The 13046-nt window shown below is 41.8% G+C and overlaps 1 long non-coding RNA gene across 1 annotated transcript; it reads right to left on the bottom strand.

The window, feature by feature from the left end:
- Positions 1 to 4178: 4178 nt before the first annotated feature.
- On the bottom strand, positions 4179 to 8575 carry LOC139827890 (uncharacterized). Its single transcript, XR_011739013.1, has 3 exons — positions 8546 to 8575; positions 8070 to 8139; positions 4179 to 6154 (listed from the first exon to the last, which is right to left on the bottom strand). It is a non-coding gene; the product is annotated as an uncharacterized lncRNA (long non-coding RNA).
- Positions 8576 to 13046: the final 4471 nt, after the last annotated feature.

Below are 13046 nucleotides of genomic sequence, written 5' to 3'. Positions count from 1 at the left end.
GACAGATTTTTACTTGTTGATATTGAAGGGGAAATTAAAGAACTTTTTTTCATACTGTACTTTGAGGTAGTGCAGCTGTTTACAGATGAATCTTTTAATATTTTAATCATCATTAACAGCTGTCAGTATTCCATAGAAGTGAAATCAGGTAGAAAACAGCATTGCTGCAGCTTTCTCTGTTTGAAGGTTACACAACTGAAGGAGTTAGGGCAGGTGTAGAATTAGTATGAAAAATTAATGAAAGACTGAGATATGTGTTACTGAACCTCAACACAGTCTGTGACTGGCTGATGGTGCCAGTGACTGAAAGCAGTAGATTCTTAAAAAGTGGCCAAAAAACCTCCAAAGAATAAATAAACAAACCAAACCCAAACAAAAACAAACCCACCCTCCCCTCGCCCCCCAACCCAACAGTTGGGTTGTTTAGAATCTCTCAAACAATGGCTGTACGTTACTATTGATTACTTAAAAACATAAGTGCATGATTACTATATAAGAAGGAAAATAAGTCCAAATACCTGGAACTCCTCCCAAGCAGACAAGTAGGTTGAGACAATAGAACCAATTCTTGACATTGGAAATATTTAAATAGCATATTTGAATAAAACACCGGATGTTTTTTTTGTACATCAGTAAAGACTAAATACAAACATAAATATTGCAGGATAATGTGGCCTGTTCTGAGTTCCTTACCATTCTTGTTTTAATCACAGACCAGATCAGAGTTAGAGTATTATTACTGTAATGAATAGCAAACACTAAGAGTTATTTTTCGTCTTTTTACTGCTCCTAATCCATTAACTGAGCCCCAAAAGCACAAAGGCAAAGAATTAGCCAAGGTAATATTAGTTCCTATTTTTGAGATGGAAAAACTGAAGCACAAGTCCTTTACTTGAGCAAAATAAATAATAAGCTTTCATCTATGTTTGGATTTTCCCTACTGATTTCAATGACAGAAGTGTTTGGCCGTTTGTAAGAGTTTTTTGACTTCCCACTACAGGTGTAAGTTATTCATGGTTGTACTGAAGAAGGCGTCAGGGACAAATTTAGAATCCTGATTACCTCCCTTCTTTACCCATTTTTCCTTTGTATGAAAGTGTTTTCAGCCATGCTACAGGCCAGAAAATATACCTAGAAAACAAATAAAAGTGTATGACAAGGGGCTGTGCTTTCAAAGTACATTAATTATTCAATGTGCAACTTCCACATTAAAGCAACTCCTTCATTCCTTTGTTATTTTGAGGCTGTTATGTTCCTGAGCCAAATGCAATGGATTGTTTAGAGGATTTTTGTTTTTAGCATTTCCTCCTTTTGATCTGAAAGTGGAAATGGATGTTTATGCAATCACAAAATAAATGCCATAAATTAACACCTGACAGTCTTAAAACACTTTTGTTTGTCCTGTACATCCATGTGGTAGCATGAATAAAGCATTTAGGAGCAGCAGAATTACTCCAGGTAGACTTTCTGGTAACCTCAATGCTAGAAAAGTGTTTTGTAACGTAGGAGTTCAGTATTGTTTTTTTTTTTTTTTTCCTTTATTGTTCTCCCTGATTTTAATTTTCCTCTGAGATTTGGGTAAGGGTCCAATGGTTAAATCTGAGCAAAAGCTATGGTGGTTCTGAAACTGTTCCACTGAGCTACTGTGAGATGGTTTATGAGTCTCATGTCCTGGGGAACCCCATACTCCATGATTTTTACATCATCCTGTTGATGTCCTCTTTCTAAGCTGGTAAAGAGGTTGTTACCACCCCTTCTCTTGCACTTACTGAAACATCTTTACTTTCCTGCTCTATCCATTGTCTGGGCAACAGTACTGAGAGGATTTACACATGGTAATTTCTACTAATGTAAAGTGTTTCCTTCCAATGAAGCCAGCTGTGGCTCTGCTGTTTCCATTATTCTTGAAGTCCGGACACAGACACAAAGATGGTCACTAAAGAACCACAGGCAGAATGATTTGTGACCCCTTTACTCCATGAGTTGTTCACAAGATGATTTACAGAGTTGGATTCTACTGAGCCTGACTAAAGGTGGAGAAGTGCAGGCCTACTTATCTAAGGCAATACTAAACTAAGGTTTGTATGATCCGGGCTATCAGTGAGTAGCTATACAAGGGATAGAATTGTAATTAATTCCTTACAACATGTCTGCTGCCAGGGAATAGTTATTAATGATCTGGACTGTCTGTAGAATCTCTCTCCCAGGATATCTTGGCTATCTTGTGCTAAGCCTAGACCATTCATGAGGTTACCTCTTGTTCTTGCAGACTGCAGATGCACTTTTGTATAAGGAAGGAACCTGAACTTTTCCATCCTTCACCCATACATATTATTTGCTCAGGTGACAGTCTAGTTATGCGGCATAGTTGGTTTATCTTAGGCACTGAAGGAATTTTGTAGCCAAGTATAAGGTCTGTATTTGTTTCTGTTTGTGTGTTTGATTTTCACCTTGAAGAGCAATTTGTTATGCATGCCTTGTGTTTATTCTGTTTAAGAGTCTCCTTTCTGTAATGGGTCAGACTGACTTTGTTGATTTCATGCATCTTCTTGTAGGGATGTTCTTTCCACCTACTGAACAATGCTTTTATGACTAGAACTTAATGTAACATCAGTACAGCCAGCACTCTATGAATAAAAATGGCAGTGCCATCAGCAAAGAACGTTTAAGGGTAAATGGGTCTTGTCACTTGTTCAAAGGCTTCCTGGTATTGTATTGCTTTGGTAACATGTACACTGAAGGGCTTTAAAAGAGGAGAAAAATAGGAAGATAAAAGTATTTTAAAAGGAAGGAGAAGTTTTACGGTATATTAGTATAAATGGAAATAGTTTTCACTGTTTTCATCCTGTAGCAACAGTGCAGAACAACTGTGTCCTTTGAGGATGAGCTTGGTGTGCACCAGAGGTACCTGTATGATGTATGAAATCTGCAGAGCCTGGAGCAATTGTGTGGTAAGTTAAAACTATACGAAATCCCACAGACAGTGGAGACAGGTAGCAAGGAGGTAGATGCAGTTAGACATGGACCCCGTATTTTTCTGGCATGTACTCTTACCATAATGTCACATGGGCTAAGCTGATCCTCAATGGGGAGCCAAATTGTGTCTGAACTTTGTGTGAGGGATCATGAAGGCACAAGAAATTGCCTGGTTTTTATTTATCTATTTGTTTATTTATGTATCTATTTATTTATTTTGTGCTTACTGCTTTGGTAGTGTGGATCCTAGGACACAATCTTTCCTCCACTGACAAGCCAATGGCTGACACTTTTGTAATGAATTTACAACCTGTTCAAAATTGGAGGTGTCATTGTTCTACAGATACAATGAGGAGCCTGGATTTTTGAAGGCCTAAGCAGAAAAATTACACAGTGCTACTTCTTTCCCTTCCATGTAACAATGAGAAGTCATCTGTGAATGTGAATAGGCTGGCTTGTATATTTATGTTAATGACAAGCAAAGCCATTACTACTGCTTAAAACAAAGGGACACAATATCAGTCTAGAATTAGTAAAGTGAGTTTTAGTACAATTCTGAGTGTATTTTAGACTCCAGAGTCACTGCTACAAGCTGCTGATATTTTATTCCTTTGTAAATTCCAAGCCCTTAGGTCTTACAAGACATAATTGGACAGGATTGCTGGGGATAGCAAACACAAAACTTGATATTATACCAAGGAGTACTGCTTTGACCATGTTGTACTTGCCTACAAATGCTGTTGTCTGCTAATTTTTGTGCTCTGAACAGCAGCATATATTGTATAGGGTCTACTGTGACTACAGTTCAAACCCATGCTTACTATTTATTTTTAAACTGCAATATTCTTTTTCAAACATCTTGTCTCATTCTTCATTTCTAGTTTTAGCAGAAAATACCAAACAATGAGCTACTGGTAATCTGCTGATGTCAGTCATTGGTGACAGAATATGAAGCAGTGGGGTTAATCTGGGAGTTTGGACTTTATGTGAGAATGCTACACTGGTCAACAGAAGGCCCATCTAATCCAGCAACCCCTGACAGGGGCACTAAAGGGATACCTACAGAAAGGCAAGAATAGTCTAGAGTAACTCATAGAATTCTTCCAACAATGAGTATTTGCTTGCAAGGAAAGCTGGGATATTTTTTTAAAGCCATCTATTTTTCCTCAATGAACATCACTTTCACTATCTGTGTTGGGTTTCATCTGCCATTCTGTTGTTGAGTTACTTTGTCTTATAAAGCTCTTCTGGAATTTTGTATAGCCGCTCCCATCCTTACTATGTTAAACTCTAATTAGCAAACTTTAACTTGTGACTACTTAACTGTTTTTCCATATTCTTTACAAATAAACCAAATAGCACTTTTCCAAAACAGACCCTGCAGAACTCCACTTGACACCTACCTATTGTAGGAACTGACCACTTACTCCTACCTGCTGTGCTTGTCTTTTATTCCATTATTTATCCACACTGGGACCTTTGGTTTTAGTCCTAGTTGCTTTATTTCCTTAAAAGTACTTGATGTGAGACTTTCTTAAAAGGCTCTTTGAAATCCAAAAAGACTGTATCCACCAGATCTTTTGTTATATGCAAATTTGTTGACCCCCTTTAAGAAAATCTGAAAGGTTTGAAAGGCAGAACTTCAATTTGAAAATGCCACAGTGACTGTTCCAAAGCAGATCACATTTATCCAAATGTCCACTTGACCTATTCCTTACTACAGTTTCCATTAATTTGGCCTGTTCCTTCAGCGTTTCTTAGAAACTTTTTCAGACTTATTTTTTACTGACGTCACTTTTGCTATTTTCTAGTCCTCACGTAAAAAGCAAGACATTACATGCTGGTAATGTCTGTAGCAAAACACCTTGTTCATTCTTTGTTTTCTTGGTGAATAGCTATAATTTTTTGTCATGTTTCATGGTGGTTATGACTAGCTGTTCTTGAGATTTGTTACCATTCCCTTTGCCAATCTATTATTATGTCTTGTGAAGTGTCTTCAATTTCAGAAAGAGAAGGCTGAGAATATCAATATCTTTCCACTTTGTTCTGCAGTGAATACTAATAAAAACAATTACTTTAGTTTCCCTGCAGTATTCTTGTCCTCTCTTGGATTTCATGTTCGTAGTCCTATCATCATTTGATGTTGTGGGCTTTCTGACAGTACTGCTGTTTCTGATGTATTTGAGGAAATGCTCTATTTTTGTTTGCTTCTTTTGTCTCCTTTGACTTGCTGTTTCTCCCACTCTTTTTTTGGGAGGCTTCCACTTTGTATTTTCACATTTAATCTGCCAGAATTTGACTGTTCTTGGTTTCTGCCTTTGGATACAACTTCAGCTTTCGACAGATGCTTTCTTATGTATAATAACCTTTTTTACCTTGTTTCTAGGCCAGGTTAGTTTTCTCTTGTCCTTTCTCAACCCTGTCTTCAGACCTGATATGTACCGATTCTGCCTAGTCTCACCTGTAAGGTTTCCATTCTTTTATACAGCCTGAATTACTTTTCAGGGGTTTTATCTTTCTTTCTGTAGCTCTTGTTTTTGAAGATGAATGCAACTCCCACAGATTTGCTGTATTTTGTTTACTCTCCTGGGAGTATATTACTGTAACAAAGTACTTTCCTGAGACCTAAGTATGGAACAGTTTCTTCAGTGGAATACTTTAGGATGAGATCCTGTACAACTATTGCATTGCATCTTCTCTTTTTGGTTCCCTAACCATCTCATCTGTGTTAGTCACTGATTATGTTATGTCCCACTATGGCCTTTCCTATGCCTGAAGATGGATCATTAAAATTTCAGTTCCCGCTGCAATTCCAGATGTTATTTTCTGTGTGATTTCTCACATAAAATATTTCATTAACTGTTATTGTCCTGGCTGGATGCTTGCTCGTGTAGGTAACATTGGTTTAAATCGAAGGTCACTTTAGCATATGGCTTTATTCCCTCCACCCAACCCTGTCCAAGTGTACTTGCTTTCTTGTGAATTTTATAGCCTCGCATTACAATGTCTTTCTGCTAACAAATTTCCAGCGTGCCAAGGATATTAAAAGTATTTTAAGGCAAAAATTTAAACAAAAGTAAATGACACGTTGCAGCAACTCATTGTCTTATTTCTCAGTCTTCTAGCATTTTTGTAGGAGACAAGGTTAAACATAAGCTACTGGCAGTGGTTAGTCCTCCTGCAAGACAAGAAGACAGTTAACTTCTAAGTTCCTACACTGTTGGATCTGTAAGGGCTCAGATAATTTCTGAAAAGAAGTTCTTTCTCCCTTGTTAAGCAGCTATTCACTTCAATATATCAAAACCTATCAAGCAGAAAGAATACCTTCCTTCTTTGTGAGTAGGCAATGGTGTGTGTTCAGCTAGAGAACATAGCACCCAGCTCCAAATCAATTTGGGAGGATGATACTGACAGAAAAGATAAGTAGCAGTAAGATATAAGTAAAGAAAAAGTTATTAAGCCATATTGTAAAGATAAGCTATAGAGCTCCATGCTAGAATATGTGGATACTCAGGTTTACAAAGTGCAATGTTCAAGAGGAAGCAAGACAAATTAGTTAATGTGAAACCACCGAGAATTATTACATCCACAAAATTCAACCCTGGCTCTGACCTACAAATATTTGTAGGCTGAGACAGTAGTAGTGGTGGGGGGGGCAATGATATATACGTTTGTCATTTGTATATATTTTTCCCCAGTGGCCAATAGCAAAAGCCTATTAGAGACAAGTTACTGCTCCTTTCACCTGAACACTCTCTGTCATATATTGGTGAGATGCTAGAGAAGGAATTAGAGAGCATGCAAAAGTATTGATAACGGTAATCCTCTCATTAGACTTTCTTACACCTTTCTTACGTAAATTGCATAGACTTCAGTTACTGTGATATACAAGTGAAGGTCAATTATCTATTTTTCTGTGCTGCTATTAAAGATTTTTTCTGTTCGTCATATACTTTTCCAGGTTCATGTATCAGACTGGCTATACAGCATCCCAGCTTTCCATCTGAAAAGGTGCAGATGGGATTATTGACAACTCTAAAAGCAGAGTGTGAGATGACTGGGAACACTTTAGTCTCAGAAAGGTTACTTTTACTGTGCTAAGAATAGTCAGTGACCTGAAGAAATGTGTCTTTTTGGCATTTTAGTCTGTCTGCCTCATCCTGCACACCTGTAGAAATGTTCTGATCATTTTATAAGCACTGCTTTATAAATGTGTTATGAAAAGTCATCAGTGCTTTTGGCAGGTGCTGTTTTGAAAAGAACAATGCAAACAAAATTATGAAGAGTTTCACAATTACCAAGTCATGTGAAGTACTTTCCTGGATGCTTCTGTTTGGATATTCCTCTGTGTTTATGGAAGGGGATTTATATTATGTTAATTTGCTTCCAAACACAGCTTGGGAAAGAAACAGGTTAAAAGCAAAGTATAAAGTAGGAAAATAGCTTGAACAAGAAAGTAAAACAAAAAAGCAATGCTAAATTGGTTCCTAGAGTTAGTCTCAGGGGTGTCTGTGCTTGGCTGTGTGCTTAATTTGCAAGCTTTGCCAAAGCATAAGTTGCCAAAACTCAGATAAAACTCAATTTGAAAGTCTGTGACTCCAATGATTTATTCTACTGAAGCTTCCTCACCCATTGTTATTTAAACATTCTGAGTTTAGATTTTTCAAAAGATGGAGCAGAAAGAATGGGGAGCTTGGTCGTTTTCTGGATGAAAATGTGATGCCAGTTTGTATGTGCGTAGGGCTAAGAGAATTAATAAATTCTCTGTGCCTATTTATTTTCTTTTACATCAGTAAGCATTGAGATTTGCAGTTGGTTCCCAGGTCACATTTGCAAGTCCATACACTTTTTGGTCATGCTCCAGTGTGTGCCTTTGAAAAAAACAAACCAAACACCCACAAAAAAAGGTCAAAACTCCCCCAAAACCCAAAACAAACCGCTCAAACCCCAACCTCCTACCCTGCCACCCCCAACTTCCCTCAAAGAGATCCTTGTCATTGACTAGACTAAGCAGGATTGAGAAGGAACATGATAGGAGGTAACTATTAATGTGCTGAAAAACAGCCTTTCTGTTCCAGTTCTGGTGATCATACCTGACAAAAACATGTTCAGAGTTGTGAAATACCATGAATCCCTTTCTCTTCTCTCCTCTTATTGATTCTCCTGTGAACAGAAAACTTTAGTCTTAACTGCTGTTTCAAAAAACTGTGCCTCACAAATTTTTAAAGTTCGTGTTTAACATTGATAACTTAGAAACTCATTTTCTGATCTGAAAATCTATTTATGCTGTAAACACACAGGGTGGAAGTTTCATAAGGCTGTATTTCATATTAGAAAGGAGGTGGGGACAGATATGAGAGAAACAATAAACAGACTGCATCATGTTATACTGTAATCATTTGTTCTGTGGCAAATATAATTTTACTGAAAAGTTTTCCACCCATTTTTAAATGCAGTGTTAGCTGAAAATTCATACAACTTGCAAGGTTCTGAATTATTCAGCTGAAATTTTAACTACCAGTTCCAGAACAACATGAAAACCAGAATTCACAATACAGCTATACATTACCAAAGGCAGAATAGGCATCCATAATTGGATTGAAGTTCTGTCCCAAACGGTGGCTGTTCAGGTCTCCGGCTGCAAGGAGTGCCAGAGCCTGCTGCTGCCGGAGGAGGGAGGCCAGCACTCCACTTGTGTGAGGTGTGAGCAGGTGCAAGATCTGCTCGACATGGTTGTGAAGCTTAAGGAGGAGGTTGAGACGCTGAGGTCCATCAGGGAGTGCGAAAGGGAGATCGACTGGTGGAGTAACACCCTTACGTGCCGGTTGGAAAGGCCCCAGGGAGGTACCCCCGAAAAGGAGATGGACCTCCTGCCCTCCCGGACAGAGGCGGAGGTCCTGAGACAGCCCCACCCTTGTCGCTGTCGGGCAGAGGTAAATGACCTAAAAAAAGATGAGGGTTGGAAGCTTATTCCAGTTCGGCATCACAGGCAGCCCCACTCCCTGCCTGATTTGCCTCCCCAGGTGCCCCTCCGTAATAGGTTTGAGGCCCTGGATCTTGAAGAAGAGGTAGGTGAGGAGGTGGTGCCAAGCCTGCCTACAAGATCACATAGGAAGAGGCGGTTGACTACACAACTGAAGACTACCTCTGATAAGAAAGATAGAAAGGTGATTGTAATAGGAAATTCCCTTCTGAAAGGAACAGAGGGCCCAATATGCAGGGTTGACCCTCATCTTAGGGAAGTCTGTAGTCTACCTGGAGCCCGGATCAAGGATATTGCTAGAGAGCTCCCCAGACTGGTGCAACCGACAGACTACTACCCACTGCTGGTCTTCCAGACAGATGGGGAGGAAGTTGCTTCCCGTAGTCTGAGGGGAATGAAGAATGACTTCAAGGTCTTGGGAAGGATGGTGAAAGATTCAGGGGCTCAAGTGATCTTCTCTTCACTCCTTCCCTCTTCAAGTGACGATGTGGGGTGGAATGGGAAAATTCAATCTCTAAATGGTTGGCTCCAAGACTGGTGCTACAGGCAGGGCTTTGGTTTTTTTGATAATGGCTGGTTTTATAAGACTCCAGTCCGGACAGTGTTATGCAGGAAAGGCTTATCTCGCAGAGGCAAAAGGATGCTGGGGCAGGAATTAGCTGGGCTCATTTGGAGAGCTTTAAACTAGCCTCGAAGGGGGATGGGGTTGTAGTTGGGCTTGCCCCAGAGGGGCAGCATTCTAAAACAGATGAGGACCGGGTGGCCTCCTGTGCCCCTAGGGAGAAATTGGTGTGCTCTGCTCGCTCCCTGAAATGCCTGTACACCAATGCGCGCAGCATGGGGAATAAGCAGGAGGAGTTAGAATCCTATGTTCGGTCGGGAGATTATGATCTGGTGGCAATTACAGAAACGTGGTGGGACAGTTCACATGACTGGAATGTGGTCATGGATGGCTATGCCCTTTTCAGGAAAGACAGGCCAGCCAGGCGTGGTGGTGGAGTTGCTCTCTATGTGAGAGAGCAACTGCAATGTACTAAATTCTGCCCAGGAGCAGATGAGGAACGAGTTGAGAGTGTATGGGTCAGGATCAAGGGACAGGCTGGTAGGGGTGATACTGTTGTAGGTGTCTATTACAGGCCACCAGATCAGACTGAGGAAGTTGATGAGGCCTTCTATGCGCAGCTGAGAGTGGCCTCACAGTCACAGGCCCTGGTTGTTGTGGGTGATTTTAACTTCCCTGATGTTTGCTGGAAGGACCATTCAGCCAGCCAGCCACAGTCCAGGAGGTTCCTCCAGTGCATTGATGATAACTTCCTCATGCAGATGGTGGAGGAGCCGACCAGGAGAGGTGCACTGCTGGATCTCATCCTCACTAACAAAGAGGGTCTGGTTGAAGCAGTAAAGGTTGAGGGCTGCCTGGGTTGCAGTGACCACGAGATGGTGGAGTTCAGCATCTCGTGTGGCAGGAACAGAATAGCAAGTAGAATTGCAACCCTGGACTTTGGCAGGGCTAATTTCGGCCTTTTCAAGCAACTGCTGAGGGAAACCCCATGGGCAAGACTGCTTGAAGGAAAAGGGGCCCAAGAGAGCTGGATTGCATTCAGAGATTGCTTCTTCCATGCTCAGGATCAGAGCATCCCCACACGTAGGAAGTCGAGGAAGGGAGCCAGAAGGCCTGCGTGGTTGAATAGGGATCTGTTGGGTATGCTCAAGCAGAAGAGGCGAGTTTACAGGTCATGGAAGCAGGGACTGGCCACTTGGGAGGAATATAAGGCTGCTGTTAGAGGATGCAGGAAGGCAGCTAGGGTAGCCAAGGCCTCCTTAGAATTACAGCTGGCGAGAGGGGTCAAGGACAGCAAGAAGAACTTTTTCAAATACATAGCAGATAAAACTAATACCAGAGGCAATGTAGGCCCACTGATGAATGAGGTGGGTGCCCTGGTGGCAGAAGACACAGAGAAGGCAGAATTGCTGAATGCCGCCTTTGTCTCTGTCTACTCCGCTGGAGGATGTCCTGGGGAACCCTGTACCCCTGAGACCCCGGATGAAGCCAGGTCAATGGAGGAGTTTGCTTTAGTCGATGAGGACTGGGTTAGGGAACAATTAAGTAGTCTGGACGTCCATAAATCCATGGGTCCAGATGGGATGCATCCGCGGGTGCTGAGGGAGCTGGCTGAAGTCATTGCTAGACCGCTATCCATCATTTTTGCCAAGTCTTGGGAAACGGGAGAGGTGCCCGAGGATTGGAGGAAAGCAAATGTCACTCCAGTCTTTAAAAAGGGCAAGAAGGAGGACCCGGGTAATTATAGACCGGTCAGCCTCACCTCTGTCCCTGGGAAAGTAATGGAACAGCTTATCCTTGGTGCCATCTCAAGGCACATCAGGGATAAGAGGGTCATTAGGGGCAGTCAGCATGGCTTTACCAAGGGTAAGTCATGCTTGACCAACCTCATAGCCTTTTATGAGAATGTAACAAGGTGGATGGATGATGGCAGAGCGGTGGATGTGGTCTACCTTGACTTCAGTAAAGCCTTTGACACAGTCCCTCACAGCATCCTCACAGCTAAATTGAGGAGGTGTGGTCTCGACAATAGAGTAGTGAGGTGGGTTGCAAACTGGCTTAAAGAGAGAAGCCAGAGAGTGGTGGTCAATGGTGCGGAGTCCAGTTGGAGGCCAGTATCTAGTGGAGTGCCTCAGGGGTCAGTACTGGGGCCAATATTATTCAATATATTCATTAATGATTTAGACGAGGGAATTGAGTGTACTATCAGCAAGTTTGCTGATGACACTAAGCTGGGAGGAGTGGCTGACACGCCAGAAGGCTGTGCCGCCATCCAGCGGGACCTGGACAGGCTGGAGAGTTGGGCGGGGGATAATCTAATGGAATTTAACAAGGGAAAGTGTAGAGTCCTGCATCTGGGCAGGAACAATCCCAAGTTCCAGTATAGGTTGGGGCATGACCTATTAGAGAGCAGTGTAGGGGAAAGGGACCTGGGGATCCTGGTGGACAACAGGATGATCATGAGCCAGCACTGTGCCCTTGTGGCCAGGAAGGCTAATGGCATCCTTGGGTGTATTACAAGGGGGGTGGTCAGTAGATCGAGAGAGGTCCTCCTTCCCCTCTACTCCGCCCTGGTGAGACCCCATCTAGAATATTGTGTTCAGTTCTGGGCCCCTCAGTTCAAGAAGGACAGGGAACTGCTGGAGAGGGTCCAGCGTAGGGCAACAAAGATGATTAAGGGAGTGGAGCATCTCCCTTATGAAGAAAGGCTGAGGGAGCTGGGGCTCTTTAGTTTGGAGAAGAGGAGACTGAGGGGTGACCTTATTAATGTTTATAAATATATAAAGGGTGAGTGCCATGAGGATGGAGTCAGGCTCTTCTCAGTGGCAAACAATGATAGGACAAGGGGCAATGGGATCAAGCTGGAACACAAGAGGTTCCACTTAAATTTGAGAAAGAACTTCTTCTCAGTGAGGGTGACAGAGCACTGGAACAGGCTACCCAGGGAGGTTGTGGAGTCTCGTACTCTGGAGACATTCAAAGCCCGCCTGGACACATTCCTGTGCGACCTCACCTAGGCGTTCCTGCTCCAGCAGGGGGATTGGACTAGATGATCTTTTGAGGTCCCTTCCAATCCCAAACATACTGTGATACTGTGATACTGTGATAATAACCAGCATGTCGACTGTGTTTTCTCCATTGATGGAAGGTGTGGTAAGCATGTGCAGTAAGACTCCTTGTCTTGAAGAGTTGTCATTCTGCATATAGAAAATAGATGAAGTAAGGTTATCTTATTCTACTGATGCAAAACAAAAGATCAGAGAAGCTGACTTCCAGGTATACACATGTTGATTAGTAAGTCGGAAAACTGAGTTCCTGAAAAGTATTGTAGTTAATTCCCATCGAAACCTTGGTTATTCTGTGCCTAAATTTTGGAAAAGATTCACATGTATAGAGACTATTAACTTCCTTTTTCAAAAGGAATGTTGTGCCTAAGAACCCCTTCCAAACCCCTTGTATTGTCTGTGTTTAGACTCACATCCTTTAAACATACTTAGGTCCCTGTGTTTTCTAATTCCAGATGGA

Source organism: Patagioenas fasciata, chromosome 4 (assembly GCF_037038585.1).
Source record: "Patagioenas fasciata isolate bPatFas1 chromosome 4, bPatFas1.hap1, whole genome shotgun sequence".
Taxonomy (NCBI): Eukaryota; Metazoa; Chordata; class Aves; order Columbiformes; family Columbidae; genus Patagioenas; species Patagioenas fasciata.
The sequence above is the reverse complement of the archived record's forward strand: the minus strand, read 5'-3'. Positions and strand labels throughout refer to the sequence as shown.